General features: G+C 43.0%; 1 protein-coding gene across 5 annotated transcripts in view; it reads right to left on the bottom strand.

The window, feature by feature from the left end:
* The window catches only part of SEMA4G (semaphorin 4G), a 98,744-nt gene that overhangs the window by 63,788 nt on the left and 11,554 nt on the right, over nt 1-23,402 (bottom strand). For 3 of the 5 annotated variants that reach the window (XM_053389379.1, XM_053389382.1, XM_053389381.1), the window contains exons 2-3: nt 20,229-20,336; nt 19,930-19,992 (exon numbers count right to left, since the gene is read on the bottom strand). The exons of 1 other annotated variant lie outside the window; for it this stretch is intronic. The gene's annotated coding sequence lies outside the window, so the exon portion shown is untranslated. The remainder of the gene's footprint in view (nt 1-19,929; nt 19,993-20,228; nt 20,337-23,402) is intronic. One more of the 5 variants, XM_053389380.1, reaches the window with a different exon arrangement.

Below are 23,402 nucleotides of genomic sequence, written 5' to 3'. Positions count from 1 at the left end.
GAAGAGGAGGAGGAAATATAGACCAAGGTCCAAAAATAGTATTCCAAGACTGATGCTGGGATCCTTTCTGCAAAGGGCTCTCATACTCTCTAACCAGAGGTGATGGAACCTTTTCAGTCCCAGGGCCTAATTCCCACCTGGGCAACCTTTTGGGGACAACCTTCCACATCTCACCTGTTGGGCAGGGGGAGAAGCAAACAAGAGTAGAGCAACAAAACTTATCTTTGTACAATAAAAACCAGAAGTTTCTACATACACCAATACCCATACACATCTCTCTAACTGCCACCCACACAAACAAGAGACATTATCATAGTTCAATGTTACATTCCAGCCAGGCAAAAGCACTCATGGGGGGCACAAAGCAGAGCCAGAGGGCTGTAGCCTCAGGATAGGCGACGTGGACCAAGAAGAGGCTGGGGGACAGACAAAGATACCTGGAGGGCCATAATTCAGACCCTAGTTCTGATGTTCTCCATCCCTGCTCTAAACCCAAAAAGAGAAAGAGGAGCAGCAGGAAATATCAACAAAACCTGGTTTCCTTTCACAGGATCTGTTTTTCATCCATGTGGATTCTTCTAGTCCCTCTAGGCTGATCCATACGTCTAAGAACAGGATCCATGTAAAAGGGCAGACTGTGTGTTCTCCATAAGCTTCAGAAGGGAGAATTCAATGTAGTGCTACATTTCCATTTGAAGCATTTGAACACAGAAGGATGATGCTCAAGAGCAATTGTTGGGGCTGCCCTCACAGATCCCTCTCCTGGCGTTCCCTTTCATCCACTCAAATTCTGCAAAGCAGCAAGACTAGCACTAGAATACTGACAAGCACAATTGTCTGTCGGATGCTCAGTACTCCATTCATCTACCTCCCAAATCTATTACCCGACCTTCTCTTTCCACCACAGTCAGACACCTGTTTCAAACAAGTCATGTACTGGTTTAAGTTAGCTGATTTCTAAAAGTAGCTGCAGGAAAGATACCTCAGAGCTCATGTACCACCATGACCCCAACTTGAGCTAGGGCTAAAGAAGAACGTTCAGCCTAAAACCACAAATGAATGTTCAAGACTAACCTATCCAGATGATGGCGTCCAAATAACGTCATTCAAAGAAACGCTTCCATTTAGGATGCTGCCTTTTCCTCATATTCAACACACAATATATTATCGCTGAGGAAGTGTTATTCTTTCCCCAGCTAGTTAGCGCTGTAAATTTCAGTGGGCCATCTGGAATGAGGTTGCAGAAGCATCATGGCATTACCAATGACAAACATTGCATTTATTCTAACATGTTATGGACCTTAACACAAGCACACAGTCAGCAAAGACGGCATTTGCAGGAGAGTCAAAACTAAGTATGTCAAGGTAGCCAGTGGAGAAGCTCCATCATTTTCACCTATCAAGGCAAGAGACTTGACTGGATGCCTGAACTTGCTACACTTTGCCTTGAGGACAGGCAATTTTCAGATCCTGAGAGATGCTCTCTCCCATCCCCCAGTCCCTTGTATACTGGAACACACCTTATCCAGACTTATGGGTCTGAAGGACATGAGGACCCCCTGCTCCAAGGCCACCTCTATCAGGGAACATAGGAAGTCAGCATCTGAGGCTTTTTAGTTTAAAGAAAAGGTGAGTGAGAGGTGAAGTGACAGACGTGTATAAATTTATTCATGGCATGGATAACGTAAACAGAGCAAAGGTCTTCTCCCTATTTCTTAACACTAGAATCCAGCGGGCATTCAATTAAGCAGGTCATTGTAAATTTCAGGACAGACAAAATAAGGGCTGGGTCTCTCACATCAATGCATTCAACAGGGCAATCTTGAACTCTGGAGGTGGGGTGATGGCTGGCTTGCTACTCTCCCTCCTCCACTGGGACATTCGGCAGCAGCTGGGTGGGGATGCTCAGCAGCAGCTGGACAGAGGAGTCTCGCCGCAGACTCTCCAGACCTCTACCCACCAACAGACTCAATCATTTCTACCCATTCCTCCTCCCCTTCTGACTGATCCTGCCAGGACCGTCCCACCTTCTTAAGTCACCACATGCCTCATGACAGCTAACCCTGATGGCTATGTTCTCCCTCCACTGTTGGAGGGTGTGCTTCTGAATACCAGTTGCAAGAAACTGCAGAAGGGGAGAGTGCTGTTGTGCTCAGATCTTGCTTTCAAATTTCTCATAAGTATCTGGTTCACCACTTGAGAACAAGATGCTGGACTAAATGGGCCTCGGCTTGATCCAGCAGGCTCTTCTTATGTTCTTAGCTTATTTTTCCATCTGGAAAAATAAGCAGTGGCTTTCTGTGTTCTGAGGCATAGCCCTTTCCCCATTATTTCCTACCTGAACCTTTTAACTGGAAATGCCATGGATTGAACCTAGGACCTTTGAGATGCACAGCATATGCTCTACCACTGAGCTATGGTCTCTCACCTATATTACGGGTGGACTAAACATTACTCAAAGGCAATAGCACAGGTGTTTTCAGAACTATCCTGAAAATGGTAAGGCCCAAGCCTAACCAAATCTTATCTAATCTTGCAGTGCATAAGCTCTGAAAGAAGGGTGTAAACCCACAACACCAGTCAACCAATGCTCTCCACAGACAGACATTAGGGTAAGGTACTTATTTTATGACCTTCTACAGCAAAAGGCCAATTATCCTTATCTTAAAAGTGTTTAACAAGCCACAGATTGGAAAGTGAAGCTTTTGTTTTTGACCCTCTACTTGCCTGGCAGCAACAATTTATCAACAGCCAAACTGAAAACCAAGAGTAAACACCATGGTTATCATCCAGCCAAAGTTTGTCCCATTGTCTTCAACAGGAGGAGTTAAACACATGCTGAAATCACTCTGGTTAGAATCAATGGGGCAGAAAAAGGGCTTCACTTTAGCTGGATCATAACCTATGCCTTTCCATTGCAGTTCAGTGAGCGATAAACAGTACAAACTGATTTCCTGCCTAAAGCAGTTAAGTTGAAGCCTTCCCTTCAGCAAGCTTCCCCATTATCTGCTCTCTCCCTCTCATGGTGTTGACAGGTATTAATTTTATTTATCATAGCATTTCTATGCCACTTTGTTGTCTAAAGGCCCCTGAAGTGGCTCACAGGAAGATTTTAAATGACAAAATAATGAAAAAGCAACAAACGATAAAACTCACAAACACCAAGAACTAACGTACAACAATCCAAAATTGGGGGGTGGGTCATGAAAAGCCTGCCAAAAGGCAATGGTTTATAAAATGCCAGGAAAACAAACATACATGCAGGTATCCCAAGGAAGTATTGCAGCCTAGTCACCACCAAGAAAACCTGTTCAGCCAAGCTGCTGCCTGAAAGCTCTCTTCTTGTACCATCCATCAACTTAGCTACTGCCGGCTCAAGACATTTTGCTGCCTGAAGAAGCACTCAAATCGCCCCCTCCAAACCCAAGGCCAACTCTTTAACTTGTTGCACCAGAAACCAATCCCTGCCTTCATCCCCAGTGCTACATTTAGCCAGGTTGCTTCATTCTGTTGCCCAACACGGTCAGCTCTCAACCTAATACCAAATAGAAGTGGGATGATGAGCAGAACCTCCTCTGAAGATCTTAACAAGTAGACAAGATCATGAGAGAGCAGGCCATCTTCAAACCTCCTTGACCTCAATCAGTTTAAGGCTGTATAACATTTTCTGAGCAATGGCGACAGTTTGAAAGCAAACATGGCACCTGTTACGCACCTTTTTCTCTCCCTGTGCAAGCTCTGGAAGAAAATTGGTTCTGCAAGCTTCCAAGATGGTCAGCTGGCTGTGGAAAGCACTTATTACTGCCTGTCATCACCTTACCCTCCCTCCTTACCCTTGGAGCAGGTTTGCAAGTGGTTTTTAAAACATTATTCCCATTACCTTAATCCCACATGATGCCCAATGGCTACCTCTATATATAGCCCAACCCCTGGCCCAGGAATTTTCTGTCATTTAGACCTTCCAAAAATTGACCATGAAAATGTGGAGAAACATCAAATTAAACTGAAGGAATGTTCAAGAGACATGCTAAGCCCCTAAGCTGCAAAAGCTCATCTCTGGGGCATCAAGGCCACGATATCGAAATCAAACGCTCTGTAACATAAAACTTTAGGTGGACTTCTTTGTTTGTCTGCTTTCTTTTGACTTTTTAAAAAAGTATATTCTTCCTCCTTCCTCTTTCCCCAGTGGCTGGGGACTCCACCTCTATTTTTGCTTCCTGGAAAGACACAGCTAAATAACCTGTGGCCCTCCATATATTGCTGGGACTACAACTTCTATTGTCCCTGATCACTGGCCACACTGGCTGGGATTGATGGGAGTTGTAGTCCAACATCACCTGCAGAGCTACAGGTTCCCTAACCTTTGGTGCAAGGGCTCTAAGTCTCCTCCAGGCTGCCTTCCCATCTTTAGACATGTGAACTTCCCACGTGGCCAGCTAGTATTAAGAAGGATGATTTGCATTTGACCATAGGCTTAATCTACCTAAATACAGTCATACCTCGGGTTGAATGTGCTTCAGGTTGAGCGCTTTCGGGTTGCGCTCTGTGGCAAACCGGAAGTAATGGAGTGCATTACTTCCGGGTTTCACCACTCACGCATGCGCAGATGCTCAAAATGATGTCACGCGCATGCGCGGAAGCAACAAAACACAACCTGCGCATGCGCATGCACCGTCCATTCAGGATGCAAACGGGGCTCCAGAACGAATCCCATTCGCATCCCGAGGTACCACTGTACTGCATAGGACCACCGCAAGTAGAACCGGATATTAAAGCATAACAGCATCTATGCCATGTACTGGATTTTGAAAGCAGCTGCCTGCATTTCCATTCTGTTCTGTCAGCAGCCAGGTCCCAGTGGTTCCTAAGGTCTTAAAAAGAGGACAGCCAGCCAATATTTTTTTTAAGTGTGAAGGAAGCATGCAAATGAATGAATGTCTTTGCACAGAAACAAAGCTACACCCACATGGTTTGCAGGAAGAGGAAAAGAGCTATCAAATATAAACGCTGCTTTGCGTATTGTGTGTGGTGTGTGCCAGAGAGAATGCTCTCACAGGAATTCTGCTTGCTCTAGTTTGCTGGTTTGAGGACCGAGGACATTTAGGAGGTTTATTCTACTAGCTAGAGTTTAATGAAGCGAGCTGTTGGGGATGTGGTTCACAACATGGTTACCGGCTGGCTCCATCTATCAGTTCCCCAAGTCATCTTGGCTTATCATATGGCAGCACAGAAAGCCACATACCTGTCAGCAACCACATTACAGGGATAGCATGCTAAGAAGGGTCTAAATATGAGAAGAGCAGGCTGGAGGTTTCTATGCCCTTCTTGGGAAGCAAAAGCAGAAGTTGGGAGTGATGGAGAATCTCCTTCCTTAATACTGCTGCCATCTGGTTTTGAAATGAGCCTGGTCATCAGGACTAGAAACTTGAAAGTAGCAGGAATGCAGGAGCTCTGGAAACCAATAGGCAGGAAGAGGGACGCTTCTGTCTAGACAAATTGCTCAAAAATTTCTACCTTGTTAATAAGGTGCAAACAAGAAACTAAAAAACAGCATCCAGGAAGAAGAGTGCTGAATAGCAACTGATCACAGGATACGGCATGGAATGAGTCATCTCAACAGGCAATTTTATGTAGATGACTGTGCACCCACCCCACCCCCAATATTACATACAATGCAGTACAAAGGACCCTTTTGCCTTGTCTGCAGCAGTATCACATTACTGCTTGTAACTCAAGTTGAGTAAGCAATTGTGAAAACAAGCTGGAAAAAAAGCTGGCTCACCTGTGAATACACTGGGTGCCCTCAGGCAAGCCACTTGATCTCAATCTCTCTCTTCCTTCTTTCCCATCCCTCTCCCCACCACCAAACACCCATCTGGAAAACAGAAGCTATGTATCAGCCCTAGCACACTGGATCCAACATAGTTTGCCAGACTTCAAAACAACAAACATTATAAGGTTCTTAAAAGGAACTGTAAGTTACTGGATCCAACATCCTGTCTTTTAGCAGCTTAAAATCATGTCTTCCAACATTTTGCAGATGAACAAAAGAGTGTTGCAAGCATACAACAATGGCCCTAAAGATCTCAGTGGAGCTAATTTCCAAAACTCCTCCACTATTTTATGTTTCAGAAAGGTCTTCCCTGCCTGCTGTACCTATTTATTCTGCAATAGCCTGCCCCAAACTAATTTAAAAGTTGGGGGGAGTACTGTTTCTCCATTGGCTAAAAAGCTATTCCAATAATACCACAATTGCCCTATAATCAGCATTTCACATCTTAACAGCTGCAGCATGTAAAATGGAGTTTAACACTTCTCCTAAGTGTTAGCATGTATGCATGTGTCAGTAGTATCAGACTGCAGCTGCCCTATACTGAGATTTAACATCAAAACCTACAGAATGGTTATTTTATCAATTCACTCTAGCAAAAAAATTAAAGCAACCCCCTGGGCACAACTGTCATGAAATTGGGATTGTTCCTTATACATATGGCTTGCTAATGCCTGTACTTTAACCTATCCACAACCACACACCTTTGTAACCAAAGCAGGCAAAACCCTGTAATGGATAATCACCCAACTTCCTTGTATATAAAAAGTTTGACATTGGTGAAAACAATAGATAAGGAAGCAGTGCAATAAGGCTATGCTTGAGTAACAGCATTTCCGGAAACGTTAACCCAAAATTCCTTTCACTGCTACCAAAACTCTACGGCATATACAACGTTTCAAAAAACTGCCACTTCTTTCTTCCTGTATTCATTTCAATTATCAAATATCAAATAAAAAACGAAAGCATATTTAAAGCACTCCCTTAAGCATGTTCTGCCACACCCCTCATTCTCCTGCAACTGAAAGTTCTGAGGTTACATTTTAACCGGCTTCTTAGAATATCAAGTCTTGTTCCCACACAGGAGAAGCCATTATACCCAAGCAGAGTGTATTCGTCATCTGTAACTGAAGCATCAACAGGTTAATGGTGTGTCGTGTGTGAAGCACATAGGGCGTCTGGATCAGATGATCAGGCAATAGGGAGCAAGGTGAAAGTCAAATGCAAATGTGGATGCTGTGGTTTGATTTGGCTCAAGACCAGAGAGGAAGTGATATCCAGCATACAAACTATAACCAGGAACAGCAGACTAGAACCATGAAGCAGCAAGCCTAGTGGGTTACATACAGCAGATAAATCAGCCTGAACATATTGATATTGAGAATTTTAAAGGTCCCTGGACTGAAGATGAAGCAGTATGATCTTGTCCAAAAGGGCCTTTGAGCAGGGTTGCCATCCAAGACCACAGTGCTTTTCAGGGCTCAAATGGCTAATATGTCATTAGTCAACCATTCCCAGTTGCAGGCTCACTGAAACCCAGAACCTTTAGCATGGATCAAAACAGGAAAATATTGATTCAAGGCAGGTCCAACCACACTCACCAACATCCGATTTTAAACAGAACAGCCCTTATGCTGGTATAGCAGGTATTAAATGCCATTTACTGGAACATAATGCTGTTGCCTCATTTCCATGTGCTTGGTTTGGCTTTGATCCCAAAAAATATTATCTCCTCCACCTTGCTTAACTCCATTGCCATCAGAAGAACTGTTGGTTAATTTCAAGCAACTAATGAGAAAAGAGATTCTGAACAAGAGATCACGATTTAGCAAACTAAACGTGGTTCTCGCTTACTCTGGGGGGTTGCTACCTTCAACAAACAAAAACAACAATGTGTAAACCAAACACCTACACCTTGTTCAGACAGGCTTGCTGCAAACAGCCTACCCAGTGGCAAATATTTCTTCTACTATGAAAAGGAACACGGAAACAAGATGCTGAAAGGTTTTAGAAAAGGAACCTAGGAGGGTGGAGGGTGGGGGAGTTCTGAAATAATGAAATTTCCCGTAATGAACGTCCTTTCCACTGGATTTTAGTCAGGCATTACTATATTGCTAAAGATGTCCTCTAAAGAGGTCCTCTGGCTGGGACGGGGTGATATGGGATTGAGGGGGCAACTCCCATCTCTTGCGGGGGTGCAATTAGTGCCAGTATCGTCCGTTAAGAGTTTGGGTGTAATCTTCGATACCTCCCTCTCTATGGAGGCGCAGATTACAGCTATAACAAAGGCGGCATTTTTTCATCTCCGCCAAGCTAAGCAGTTGGCTCCTTATCTCTCTCGCCCTGACCTAGCCACTGTGATCTACACAACGGTCACCTCCAGACTGGATTATTGTAACTCGCTCTACGTGGGGCTGCCCTTGAGACTGACCCAGAAACTCCAGCGGGTGCACAATGCCGCAGCGAGACTCCTTATGGGGTCTTCGCTGCGAGATCATATTCATCCGGTACTATACCAGCTGCACTGGCTCCCGGTGGAGTACAGGATCAGGTTTAAGGTGCTGGTTTTAACCTTTAAAGCCCTATACGGCCTAGGACCCTCGTATCTACGGGACCGCCTCTCCTGGTATGCCCCACAGAGAAACCTACGGTCTGCAGATAAAAACATCCTGAAGATCCCAGGCCACAGAGAGGTTAGGCTGGCCTCAACTAGAGCCAGGGCTTTCTCGGCCGCGGCTCCAATCTGGTGGAATGCTCTGTCACAAGAGACTAGGGCCCTGCGGGACCTGACATCTTTCCGCAGGGCCTGCAAGACAGAGCTGTTCCACCAGGCCTTTGGTCAGGGCGCAGCCTGACCCCCTCCTCTGGCAATCTGCACAGAATTTTGCTTAATGGTTGCCATCAATTTGGTTTTAATTAATTTTATAATGAATGTTTTTAGAATGCTGGATTATTTTGATTGTTGTTAGCTGCCCTGAGCCCAGCTTCGGCTGGGGAGGGTGGGATATAAATACATTTTTTTATTTTATTTTATTATTATTATTATTATTATTATTATTATTATTATTATTATTGTCATGCCTTTCATAATGGTCAGGTGCTTTTTCTCACAATTTAGTTTTGTACTGGTGGTCACTCACTCTATGGGCAAGAGTGCACTACAGGAGTCCATCATATTCATGTATGTTTCGTGAGACCATCCCAAAGTACTCCTCTGTAGTCTAACGGCAAACAAGTAACTGTGCAGCAGATCGAACTCGGTAAAAATCATCTGATACACAACATTTTGGATATGTGCTATGGTGGCTAAGAATGCCAGCTGAAAAGTCCACAGGCCAAATCTCCTCTTGGCATGTACTCGGTGTCTCAGGTGTACGCTTGATGCCAGCGTCCGCCCACACCAGTCTTCACCAACCTGGTGTCCTCCAGGTGTTTTGGATTACAGCTTCCCATGAGAATGGCGGTCCAATGGAGGACACCAAGTTGGCAAAGGCTGCTCTACACTGCAGAAATAATACTTTCCCACATTGCTGAGATATGTGAAGTGCTTTCAGTGCTTAGAATGTACTATATTGTTGGCATCTGTTTGTCTCGAGAGACAATGGGGTGCACCTCTGAGGGTGAAGACAAACCACTATGTTAGCAGTGACCTCCCTGAGACACAAGCTTGGGTAGTGTGTATGGATGTCCTGGGCTGCCCAGACAATAAGACCCACCTCCTGGCCTCACATATGTGGTCCAAAGATAAGCAGAGCAATAAGTTTGGCACCAGCTTGGCTGCAGGAGTTGCCAGAAGGAGGCATACAAGACGCCATCCATCCAACCGTCTTAGGTACTCCACTCTGATTTACTCCTTGGCCTTTTATTCTCCCAAAGATATCCCACAAGGTAGCGAAGGTTTAGGATCAGAGTTTTCCTTCTCTTAGATGGTGTGGCCGCTATCATTTCTAGGAATCACAGCTTCTAAGAGCCACAGGTTCCTGCTGAGTGCAGGATGGGGGTCGAAGGTAGACAAACTACCCCAGAAGAAGCACAATGTGTCCCCCACCAGAGGTAAAACCCCTCCCTCCTAACACCCCATATGCCCTGAACATAATATATAAATGCTACTATAATACACTAGTACAAATATTCTTAAAACATCAGGACTTCCGTCTGCTTCAACTTTAGCTCTTTGCCCAGGGACAAAATGCAGAATACCGTCTGGCTCAAGGCGGCCATTTCCCCACCTCTCCCTGTGTATGCATATGGTCAAAGCAAGATCCAACCTTCAAGCAAAACCTACAGTCATTGTTCACTGTGCATAGTACATCTGGGCACTCCAGATGATTAAACAACAACCAATCCAAGCTGGGTGATAGTATACAGTGGATCCTCAGCAAGGTTTGGTCTCACAATGGCCAGGTTCACTCAACATGCTAAGTCAAACTTTAGCTTACTGGAACTGTGTGGGTATGCAGGCTCCATAAGAGGAGCTCATTACTGCTTTGTGCTTTCTGGTCCTTTTTGCTTCTGCGCCACACTAAGCCACGTTTTGACTAGGTATGTTGTCTGAACCAAGGACTTGTGGATGGCTCTCTCCTCACTAAACACACACTGTAACCAAGGTTTGTTTTGGTTACAGCTCATGGTGAGAAGACAGTTTAGCTTTGAGCCCCAATTCAGAAGACACACTAAGTCAAACCTTGGGCTTAGGTCAATGTAGACCAGGATGAAGCAAAGTTGCTATGAGTTCCTCTCTGGGAGCCCACACAGCCGCACTGATCCAAATTTTGTCTGGTTTCTGCAAATCATGCCAATGTGTGCAGAGTGAAAAATGAAAGACTTTTGTGAGGAAACAAAAGGCAATTCTTAAAGCAAGACAGTAACCACCTTCTGAGTTCTTACATGGACAGCTCAACATGAACCAGCCTTTGTTCAACCATTTACGATGCAAGAAACAAGATGAACATGTTTATTGGCAGAACAATCTCCTACAAGAAACAATAACAGTCCCTTCTCAAGCACACAACTGCAAAAAAGGCAACAAAAGTGAACTCGTAACCCACATGGCTCCTGCCTGCAAGTTAAATATTTCATATAGAGATGATCACCTGGATGAGTCAGCCAAGCACTTGTTTTAGCAAGAAATCCTCTCTGCATTTCTGAGCCAACGGCACATTAAGCAGATCCAACAGCGTCACCTGAAGCTTCCTCCTGGGCTCATCATTTTCAGTGCAAATGTCATGAAAGAGCAGAGAGAACCTGAAAAACTATGTAATTATTCTCTCTGACTTGATGTGACATGTGAGGATCCTGACCTATCAACACTATGATTTCTAAAATAGGGATGTCACATCCATATTAAAAGTTCCCAAACTCCATTTTGGAACAGTCAAGCTAGCTTTTTGTACTTGGTATAGGTATTGTATGAACCCACCTGCTCTCATAGAACAGGGATTCCAAATTCAAATGTTACCTGGGTTGCTATTTGTCAGAACTGTGATTCTGCAGAGCACTTAACCAAAACGTCTCTGCCAGAGGTGGAGAACATCATTATTATTCAGTCAGGCCATTGCTCCATCTAGCTCAGTATTTTTTCACATCAATAGTCCTTCAGCTTATCAGACTGGGGACACCCCTTTTAACTCAAACCTGCATTTGGGGCCCCACAAGTGAATTTTGCATCATATATTAATGTTGCCACCACAACTCTCCATAGGTCAAGCTATAGCCCACTAAGGGACCCAACCCACCACTTGAAGACCAATGGCTGGCAGCAGCTTCGTAGAGTTTCAGCCCTACCTACAGATGCCAAGGATTGAATGTGGGACCTTTTAAATGCAAAGCAGATAATCTACCACTGAACTACCGCCCTTCCCTTGTGACCCTCCAATATACAGTGGTACCTCGGGTTACGAACTTAATTCATTCCGGAAGTCCATTCTTAACCCGAAGCACGCATTCCCTACATAGGCCTCCCGCGGCCCTGGAAGCGGATTATGTTCGTATCCCGGGGCAAAGTTCGCAACCCATGACACCTACTTCTGTGTTTGCAGAGTTCATAACCCGAAGCGTTCATAAGTAGGACGGTTCGTAATCTGACGTACCACTGTACTGTTGGACTAAAACTTCATCGGCCCCAGCCAGCATAGCCAATATGAGAGGGATGATGTGAGCTGTAGTCTAGCAACATCTGGAGGGCCACAGGTTCCCCATTCCTACTCTGCACATCTCATTCATCATCTGACACTGTGAAATCCAGTTATTAGAAAAGCTGCAAGCATCTGGCATCCATATGTGCTGCTCACATGATTCCATTGTCTCATACCTTGCCCAGAACAAGAGAGAGCAGTCAGGTTCAGCATGAAAGTTTCATGGTCATAAAAGATATTAAGGAACAGGACATCCAAAAATTAAGGCTGTGTTCACACCATCACTTGCTGCATTTCATGTCAGTTTAATCCCACAGTGTTTAAAATACTCCTGAATATGGCCCTGCTTTCTGCTTCCAAAATTGTGGACTTGTGGCAATCTACTGATCAACAGCAATTTCAACCAAAACCAGAAGTGAGACAGTGAAATAACAGGATAGTGGAGTAGTGAGGGTGAAGGTTCTGTTAAATAACAACAAAACAGCTAGCTGCATATGGTACTAATTTGGTGCATATTATTTTTCACTCAGATAAGAAAGTGGAAAGAGGAGATGATTTCCAGCAAAGGCAATGCAAAACCATTTGTGCAAGTTGTGTATCTCTTTAATAAGGTGCAAGGATTTGTGTGAACACACCAGGAGTTGAGATACAAAGACTGACAGATCATAAGCTATAAAGTGAACCATCACCTCACCTCCTTGTGCTATTTTCTATTATGATCACACAAAGTATTATCAGTCAGAATGTGCCCTATATAACTTGGGAGGCAGGGGTTAATTATAAAATGCATCTGTGAAGGGGGGGAAATACGCCTTAAATCTGGTCTTATTTGTAGATACCTATTCTTTAACTATATGCATAGTTTAACCAATTAAAGAATAGGTATTTACAAACTATGGCATTCACTGCCACGAGGCTGAACATGTGAAGCTGCCTTATACCGAATCAGATCACTGGACCCATCTAGCTCAGTACTGTCAACAGAGACAAGTAGCAGTCTGCACCCATTTGTGTGCTTAAATGTTCTGTTGTGTTATACCCCTCTGGCAAATAAATATTTGTGTTTTATTAGTTTTTTAATTGATACACAAATATACATATGGGATAACCAACATCATATAACCGGCATGCACGAAGAGGTTAATGCTAGAGTAAGCTGTCCTGCCAGGGTTAGCCACGGAGCAGCTCCCATGTGAGGAGGTTTGAGCTGGTTGCCACAGCTCAGACCGCATGGCTGTAACAAGCTTCTATTGAGTTCCTATACCAATAATTTAAGAACTCTAGGGTGACCCCCATTTGTTTTCCTCAAAACTCACAAACTAACCCCTTTTCTCTTCCATGTTAAGAAAGCATAATCTGCTACTATGCTCCATTATGTCTTTTCCTCATTTGTCCGCATTTATACTCCAAACTGTGCATATAACCTGAAGTAAGAAGAAATCTGATAACAAACAGGTTCCTAATGTTCACGTTAAAGAGCCTTGAGACAGGTTGGGCAAAGCTTAGCTTCGTACATGAAAAAGAAACTAGGATGATGAAAGAATGCACTTCAACCCAGACATTCTATAGTTGGAAATCATGCCACGTTATTGGTTACAAATGAAGCAAAAGCAGCATTGGGTTTCTAAAAAGCAAATAAGCAGTGAACTCTGTTACCTTTCCTATTTACTCCTCTAGAAAGTGATTGGCTGTAGACAGAACACCCAGCCTGCTCTTGCCTGTAGAGAAAAAACCTCAGAGCAGGCCCTCCCTTATCGCAAAGCAAACACAAACGTTGACTAAAATTTAACCATTGCAGCAGGGCAGAGTCAACAACCTCCTTTTCTGTGAGAGGTATCCAAGAGAAACACAGGCAAGATCAGCAGTGGACACCCTAGCCCTTGTGCTTACCTTTTCCTCATCTAGGGTCTACGAGAAGACAGATGGTGGAATCTGTGTTTTTGTAAAGCTCTAATTACAGCAGTTTCCAAGGTTCTCATTTGTTTGGGATCAGTGCGTAGCTTTTGGTCTGGACAATCAAGCAATTGGCTATAAAGGTCTGGTTAAATTTTTACCCAGAACTGTTGCAATCTTGGGAAGTTAACTCATCCTAGGATTGGATTGGATTGGCAGACCAGTCCTTACTCCTTAGAAATCTTTCATTTTAATGCCAGCAGAGGGGAGTGGAGGGGAGATTATCTGACTACGTAAAAGATTAGAATAAGTCATCCATCAAAGTTCAGTCAAGGGAAAAGCTCAGCTTATGATTATAAAATATCGCCCAGGGTGCAGTGACGTTTACAGCCACTGTCCACCCCACCCCCCATTAGTATCAGAGTCACAGGAAATTGGATTTGCTCTGCAGGTTACATATGGGTTGCTCCCTGGTAAGATTTAAGGGGCAGGAAAAAGGATAAGGTTCACATACCAATTTAGCCAACTTTAGTCTTTTCATACTCCAGTTTTATTACACATGCAAATCTGCAAACACACATATGCACAAAATTATATTTCTGAGATCTTCCAAAACTGTTCCAGATTTATTTTCCTTACCTACTATCCTGCCTCATCTTTGGGAATCCATGAAAAGCAGGAAATCAAGATCTATGCTGGCCAACTATATTTATTATACTCAGATATTGGTGGAAGAAGATGGATGAAAATAATCTCAATGGCCAACATATTCCAGCCCAAAAGCAGCAGCCACCAACTAATCTGACCTGCACAAAACACCTGCCTGATTTCTGGAATTCAACAATGATCCCAACAGGCACATAAGCAAAACCTAGGTCAGTCAAGACCCAAAGCAGAATCATATAATCATATAATTGCAGAGTCGTAAGGGACCACAAGGATCATCTAGTCGACCCTGCAATGTAGGAATATTTCACCCAATGTGGGGCTCAAACCCACAACCTGAAGATTAAGAGTCTCATGCTCTGCCAACTGAGCTATCCCAGCTCATATCCCAAAGGCTTGGTATTATAGGCATAGTGTACAACTTCACTCCAGATATCCCACCTCAAGCTGTAAACCATGAGTTGTAAGCATCCATCAATGGAAGAGTACATCTTTGGGAGTGAAGTCAAACTTCTCTCTGTGCTGCTCCTGACAGTCATTCCTCCTCTGATCACTGCTGTGGATACACAACCTGACTGTCTATCTCCAGGCCCTACAATCGTCCGCAAGGGATTCCCATATGGCAGGGTTAATGTTGCCAGCCTTCATGTCATGTGTGGTCACCAATGCTGATGCATGGAGTGCTGGCAACATCCTGATTCAGGTTGCTGGCCTTTGTCAGGCTGATGGTGAGGCCGAGCTCCATGGAGGCTTGGGCAAAATGGTGGACAGAGCTCCCACAGAGTGCGCTGTCAAGGCTGCACCAAGGGCAATCAACATCTCTCAGATAAGAACATGCCACACTTTTGTCTTGGCACAGAGATGTGCCAGTTTGAACAGACACCATTTCTCCTTGAATGGAAGCTGAAGGCATAGGAGAACAACAGAAAGAATAATATGCCAAAGAAAGTTGGGGTGAGAACACAGCCCTGTTTCATTCCACTCTTTATAGGGAAGGTGTCCAAGGATGAACCATCATACTGGACAGTGACATGCATGTTCTCCTGTAAAGACCTGATCATCTTGTTGAGCTGTGTGAAGAGTCACTTTTGTTGAACAAAGGCAATGAAAAGGATGTGCAATGGGTGTCTCTGCTCTTAGCATTTCTCCTGCAGCTGGCTCAGTGAGAAAAGCATGTTGACTGACCTCCAAGCTCTAAAGCCAAATTGTGACTTGGGATAGACCCTGTCAGCAAGTGAGCATAAATCTGCTGAGAACTACTTGGGCAAAGGCTTTCCCCACAGTACTCAGCAGATAGATGCATGTCTCGTGGCACAGATCCTTCTTCCCAACACTGCAGGTAAATACCATAGAGGTGCATCATGAGGGAGGAAGTGAAGCTGGTTTTCAGCACTTCTGTTGGGATTCTGCCCTGTCCTGAGTCTTTACCACATGTTTGAGAGTTGATGGAGTTTTTCAGCTCGTCAAAGGAAGCAAGGACATCCAGCTCTTCCAAGACAGGCAGAGTCTGGATGCTGTCAACTGCTGTGTCAAGAGACCATGTTTTCCGGGTAGAGGCTATTTGCTAATTAAACTCTCAATGTTCTTACGCAGTTGTATCATTTTATACTATTCATGTTTTATTCTCCTTTCTTTTTGCTAGCCACTTTAAACACTTGTTGGAAAAGTAGCGTATCAATGCTCAAAAACAAACCAAATAATGCAGTGCAGGCTAGAGACAAAGCAATGCCAAATGCTTTTACTGTTTCAAGTATCTGACGGGATTTGCTTTTTACACTGTCAGATCTCTTGTGAGTACTGAGGCAAGGCTTTATTGCAGAGCGTACCAGTCGAGCAAAGGGAGAAAAACACAGTAACAAGCAAAGCAAAGTAGTACCAGTGCCCCAAAACAACAGCAGTTCTGGGGGCTGCTTAATGTCTACCAGCTACAACCCTTCAGGCTATTATAACTTTATCTGGCCATTCGCGGGAAGCAGAATGGTTTCCTTTAGCTCCACCAAGACAAGTGGGATGCAACACAAATTTCAGTAGCTGGGAGCAGTTGTTAGGCAAAGACCATTAAGCAAAATCAGAAATGGGGTGGGGGGAAAGACGCTTGCCATGACCAAAGAGCATACCAACACCAGTATTAACTATTGACATTATAAGGTTCGGGGGGCTTGATTACACACTAACCAATTTTCCATTCTCAAATAGTGTAAGCAACAGGAGTATGCCAGAATAAATTAAAGCCAGCCTCACACAGCTGCATTTTAGACAGAAATTTAATCTGCAACTGTTTTTCCCCTCTTATGGACAGCTTGGATTAAGCATATGCACACTGAAAAGTCCAAGCACTGGAGCAGGATAGCAGGTCCTGATTTGTACCATGCCAAGTCCAGGTTTCCAGATGATGCTGTTAAACTGGGATCTGGGATTGCTATACAAAACTCCTACTGAAACAAGACCAAAGGTGATTTTGCATACCAACCCCAGTATGCAAAAGTGGAAGGACATCTAGGTTAGATATTTATTTTAAAGGGAAGAACTGCCAACCATGGCAAAAAAAAGGACAATTCTCTATCAAATGTTGCCAGAGGGAAAGTTTAACCATGAAATATACAGAATGAGAAAAAGTTCATAAGGAAAGCAGAAACAACAGAAATATTAAGGAAACTGAAATTGAATAAAGTCAACGCAAAACCCGCCTTGGGAGATCACTGATGCACACCCACCCCACAAAGCAGAAGGCACAGAATCCAACACCAAAGAGTTTCAGCTTTCATTTAAAAACACAAAACAAGTTTCTAGTCCTTATGGCTTTAAATATGGGCTTTAAATTAAATAGGCACTGTGGGGTGAAATTTCCAAAGCTAGAGTGGGGCTCAGTAGAATTTCTAGCTGTCAGACAGCAATATTTTAATGGGCTGCTTCACTTGTTTGCCCTTTCTTGCAGATACTCTGTATTTTGTGCACATTTCTTAATTTGCATATTTTATCCTGATTAATTAATTCAGCTCTCTTTTTTTACTGCATAATACCCTGCATATGTGGACAGCCAGAAGACAAGACTGAAACTAGCTGAAATGTTAAATGTATGATTTGCCTTTAACTAGTTTTTTTCATTCCAATAAAAGCTGCAGCAGGAGAATGGGGGAAATCAAGATCAGGACTCAGATGCACAAGAGTTTTTTACCCTCCAGTCATGATCCTGATGCTCCCTTTCCCCAAGTGTTATTAACCCCAGGAAGGAAACTTCCATTATAATTGACCTTACTCAGTCCCACCCAAAGAACATCATGATGCTGTAGCCTTGCTTCAAAGCATCCCAAAAATAGCTATTTATTCCCATACATTTCCATCTCGTTCTTCCCCATAGCCCACCATGGGAGCCCAGAGTAGCTAACAACCCTAATTACAATAATCACAATCAAAAACCCATTTAAAATTACAACAAAATTAAAACCCTGCTTAATGTTAGCTGAAAGAAAAGGGCCACTGAATTTGGGTTCCCAAAGACTAACATTTCTGTACTTTCATAACCTCTTACTCCTGCTCAATAGTGTCACATGGAAGGTTAATCTGTATGCTTGATTAAGAGGCACTGGGAACCATTAGCACTGCCTTTTGTACCAGGATGAAGTATCACAGAGTCTGATAGCTGACATTTCCATGTATCAATGATCTTTGAGTCAGAGTGGAAGTATGAGTATAAAGTGTCCAAAGATTTCTTTGGGCAGACTTCTGTGCATCCAACATATGCAATCATAGCTCCTTACAAAGGACCGCGCAACAGCAGTTGCTGTCTCTTGGCCACAGACAGCTTTCCCTGAATACTGTATTCCAATATCTGAACCATTTATATCCACCAGCAAATAAGCTGGCATGACAGCCCTGACTGCTGAATTACATATGTGATTCTAAATCAAAAACACACATTTACTTGGAAGGAAGCCCCAGTGATTTGACTTCTAACAAACATCAAGCTAGAAATGCATTAGGCTTCAAGGCTCATTTAGCCATAAGGATGTTATGATTTTTTTCATCATATAGGCATCCCTCCCTTCCTTCAAGGAGCTCAGTGCAGTAGACATAGGATTATCCTATTTATTGTCACATTATCCCAGAGAGGCAGGGGAGACTGTGATAATGTAGCATAAGGATGGCATACAGGTGCTAAGATCCATAGGTGCTAAGATCCATAGGTGTGTAAGGGAGCTTGGCAGTATAGGTCACAGATTCAAGCCTGGAAGAATCAGTTCTCTGGTCGATTTCCTAGGCTGCCTTTTGACACTACCCAAACACTTTGTGGGCTTAGTTGCTTTTAACCATGAGAACTAGAAAACCATTTTTATTTAAAATGCATAAAAGTCAGTATCAAGAAACCCAAGTTCTGTGCCAGATTCTACACAAAATCCCAAGAGTTCCAGGGGCATAGCTGATGGGTATGCTCCAGCCTAGCACATAATGACAAGATATGGGAGATAAAAGGATACCAGCAAGGCAGAGGCTTGTTTAATAATATACATTATTGAGACTTAGGAAGTGGAACCTGCAAGGGCACAATGACACAGTCATCAGAAAGTAGGTCAACCTTTGGCACTGTGTTAGTGAGGTGAAGCAAAATAAGTCTTACATCTCAGCATGAGCTTGACTATAATAGCAACATTCAGAAGTCATTAGAGCATCTAAAATTGAAAACAAATAGGTTTTTTTTAAAAAAAAACTTACTTAATTTCAGATTTATAATTAATGTTTATATAAGGTACCAAGAGCCAATTATATAAAGTTGACATCAAGGATACTTGTTCTCCTACTCAATAAAGATACTTTGCCATCAGGTTTTTTTCTCACACCAAATACTTATAAAATACTTTACACCAAGATGCATACTAATGCTCTTTTGGATAACAGGCTGCTTCTGCAAAGGATCTCATCATTATCTCGAGCCACTGAGCATTTCAAGGACTCCTTTACCTCCAAATTTCAATGACAATCTGTTTTAACATACCTAACTAAAAAAAATCCTAAATTGTGAATCTAACATTACAGGCAGAACTTTTCCCAACAAAATGGAAATCAAAGCAGCTAACAGATTCAGTTGAAGCACTCTGAGCAGCAGAACTATTACATAACTATTACTATTACAGAACTATTTTGGACTGGATCATATCCACTAGTAAAACAGTAAATAACCAAATTCATTGGTACAATATGAAGTACAGAAAATTCTTTAAAACAAGTGCACTGATCTGGATTGAGAATATTATTTTAAAATGACATTACAAATCTGGGAGTTTCTTATCTGCAAAAGTCAATGTTTCATAACATAACCCTAAGTGGGTAAAATGAACATTGGATATTTGGGGGGGAAACAGTAACAAACAGTTTGGAGATCTGTTTTCTGGTAGAGGCATAAAAACTTACCAACAAACCAGAGCAGACTTCTCAATGGACAGATGCAAATTTTTCAATGCTTCTAAATTGTTCCTGTATAAGGAAACCAGATTATTAGTGCAACTATCAAAGAGAAGAGGTTCTTTTAAGACCTATTAAACCAAAGCACAGAACCTTATTTTTATAATCATCAGACAACATCCTCTAATTTAGGGATGAAAACCCTTTTTCAGCCAGAGGATCTCATTCACTTCTGGACCACAAGACCTGAAGTTCCTCACCCCATCTTAAATAGAGAATCTCTTTAAAAATGTACTGAAAATATTTACCTTTCACTCCTTTTCCAGTCCAGGCTCAGGCTTGTATTATACTCCTTGTTGCTCTGATGTTTTTCTTTGTTGTTACCAATTTGTGTTTCAGATTGTTATATGTATTTCCTATTAAAAGAAATAATGATCTGAGACGACTCTGGAGTTCTGTTTGTGTATACTTTACATGGCAACATGATTTCTCTCTTTTTTAAAAATAAAACCATTGAGGAATACGAAACAAGGATAAAACAAAAAGAGGCCCAACCACTAATAGCCTAGAAATGCCTATGTAAACTGATGAAGGGTTTTTTTTCTGAAGGCAAGTCAAAACCTGACAACATTATGTTTAATGGGCCTCTCTTGGAGAGCATTCTGCAACTGGGTTTCTTCCACTGAGAAAAGCCCCACTCCACCCTCCAGCAATTCTTAATTCACAGGAACGCTGAACATGGAGAAAATCAGCAGCCTCCAGCACTTGTGAAGGTTCATATGGAAAAAAAACAGCAAAAAAATCTGGCAAGGAGAGTGAGAGGGAATCCTATCAGCAACACCAAGACCTGTTGCTTCCTGGTGCAGAACTCTGACCAGTGAAACTCAGGTGCTTCTTCAACACTTATTCAGGGTGTTTTCCCAATTCCCCCTTAACTCTAAATGCTGTATCTCCACTCAGTCTAACACACAAGCAGGAAGCTGTCAGAAAGTTGGTAAGCACCGGAAATAAGAACGTGGGCTTGCCACAATGAAGTGTACAAAACAGGGTTGCCACCTCCCCTCCCCTATGACTGAGGCTTTGAACAGCAGCCTACAAAACTGAAATTTAAAAGGTGAAGCTCTTCCCAGTGTATTAGGGTCATAATGAGAAATACTTCACATGTTGAATTTCTGTCTGCTTATAACAATTAAAAGCTCAGACCTGCAGGGAGGGAGGAAAAGATTAACAATACGCTCTTCAGTTAGTTTAAGGACAGCACACTCCTGGATGGAAAATCCTCTTTTTAAGATCAGCTACATACTAATGCCCCCAATTTAGTCCAAGTAAGGCATGGCACCTGTAAGCAGAGAACTAATGTCACTCATCCCTTCCAACTATCCATTGGCACATGAACATGTGTCAGCCTGTTGCTGTTCACGGCCCAACCCTGAAATGACTCAGGGGCCATGAGACGAGTCAGTGGTCAGAAGAGACGCCGGAATAAAGGAGCACTCCAGATCACAGGAAGACCTTGTAGCCAAGCAAGCCTCCAAGAGAACAGGAAGCACTTTATGCACCTTCCTGCCCCAAAGGATCCAATGCGCAGCCAATCGGGGTGGGGGTGGGGTACACAGGTGTTTTAAGTCAGTTGGGAAGGTCCTTCACCAAAAAGCTTGCTACCACATGGAACCGCTGCTTGCTGATCTGTAATTTGCAACATCAGGTAGAGTGATGGGTCACTGCGCAAATCCTCCACAAAGGCTTTGCAACCACACACTCAGACTGGCTCTGGCCCTATCTACATGCTTGGTTACATACTTGTTCATAGAATCATAGAATCATAGAGTTGGAAGAGACCACAAGGGCCATCGAGTCCAACCCCCTGCCAAGCAGGAAACACCTTCAGAGCACTCCTGACATATGGTTGTCAAGCCTCTGCTTAAAGACCTCCAAAGAAGGAGACTCCACCACACTCCTTGGCAGCAAATTCCACTGTCGAACAGCTCTTACTGTCAGGAAGTTCTTCCTAATGTTTAGGTGGAATCTTCTTTCCTGCAGTTTGGATCCATTGCTCCGTGTCCGCTTCTCTGGAGCAGCAGAAAACAACCTTTCTCCCTCCTCTATGTGACATCCTTTTATATATTTGAACATGGCTATCATGGCTACTTGTTGAACATGGCTACTTGTTGGACTACACCTTCCATAATGCCTGATCACTGGCCATACTGGCTGAGGTTGATGGGTGTTGGGAATCCAACAACATCTGGAAGGCATCGTGTTAGCTTCCCCTGACCTGAAGTACCTTGGCAATCTTTTTTTCTTCCCCAAACGGTTGGCTTTAGTATGCATGTCAGGGCTTAATTTGGACCAGCAGATACCAGAGTCTGAGAGAATGAGTGGAATGGATCCATTAATCACGGGATCAAGAAGGATATAGCCACTGTTATGTATGGTGCAGAGGTGATAAAACGGTAAATACACCATTACACGCAAGCAAATAACCATGTGATGACTGCAGTTATCACATGACAAACAGAGTTGCAGTAAGAGCTAGACCGTGGACTTCATTTAAGCTAGACAGTGGACTTCATTCAGGTCCAAAGTTCAGAGAATATCAAACACTACTTCATTTTGTGAAAACTCACCCAGAAAGATGTATATATTATGTTTTCTCTTCTATTTATCAAGAGGTTACCCTTTAACCATTGGAAACCCTAACAAGACAACATTGTGGTTCAAAGGACTACCAGAAATCTGTACCACTAGCTGAAGTCACTGCTGTCAGATCAACCACTCAGAGAATTGAACATTGATAGGACGCTGGGAGGTGGGGAGACTTGCACATAAAAGCTTCTCTTTTTCAGAGAGGGCTTCAGTGCTGTTGGCACTAAAGTCTCAGAAACCGAAACGCATGAAAGACAGTGAGCAAACAACATAAGAGAGAGTGTAATAGCGTAATCAGGATCTCATTTACAGTCTGACTTCAAATGGAATCACGCCCAATTACAATAGATATTCAGTTTTCATAATCAGTTGTTTGCAATTCCAGAACACAAATACTGTGATTTGCATCTTGAGTGATTTGTATTTTGTGGAATCAACAATTTTGGGCCTGCAGGCACATTTGGAAATCTAAGGAACTAATGTGGGCACCATGAAATACCCATTACAGAAAAGAAAATTGGGCAATGCTCAGAACCCGTTTCCCCACCCTACCCCATAACAAATGAAAACCAGACCAAAATTTTTAGAAAACCAGGCAACTCCCTCACAGCAACAAAAAAAGGTCCCAAACCCCCTCATTTAAAAAAGTAATAAAAGTTTGGAAAAGCAGAAGCTTGTGGCACCTAAGGGAGCCACATTGTGGACCCCTTAAAACGTGCTACACTTTGATACAGAGATGTCATCTTGTACATTAATTACAGTGGTACATCAGGTTAAGAACTTAATTCATTCTGGAGGTTTGTTCTTAACCTGAAACTGTTCTTAACCTGAGGTTC

Source organism: Podarcis raffonei, chromosome 5 (assembly GCF_027172205.1).
Source record: "Podarcis raffonei isolate rPodRaf1 chromosome 5, rPodRaf1.pri, whole genome shotgun sequence".
Classification (NCBI taxonomy): Eukaryota; Metazoa; Chordata; class Lepidosauria; order Squamata; family Lacertidae; genus Podarcis; species Podarcis raffonei.
Note: the sequence above shows the minus strand (reverse complement) of the source record. Positions and strands in the feature narration are given on the sequence as shown.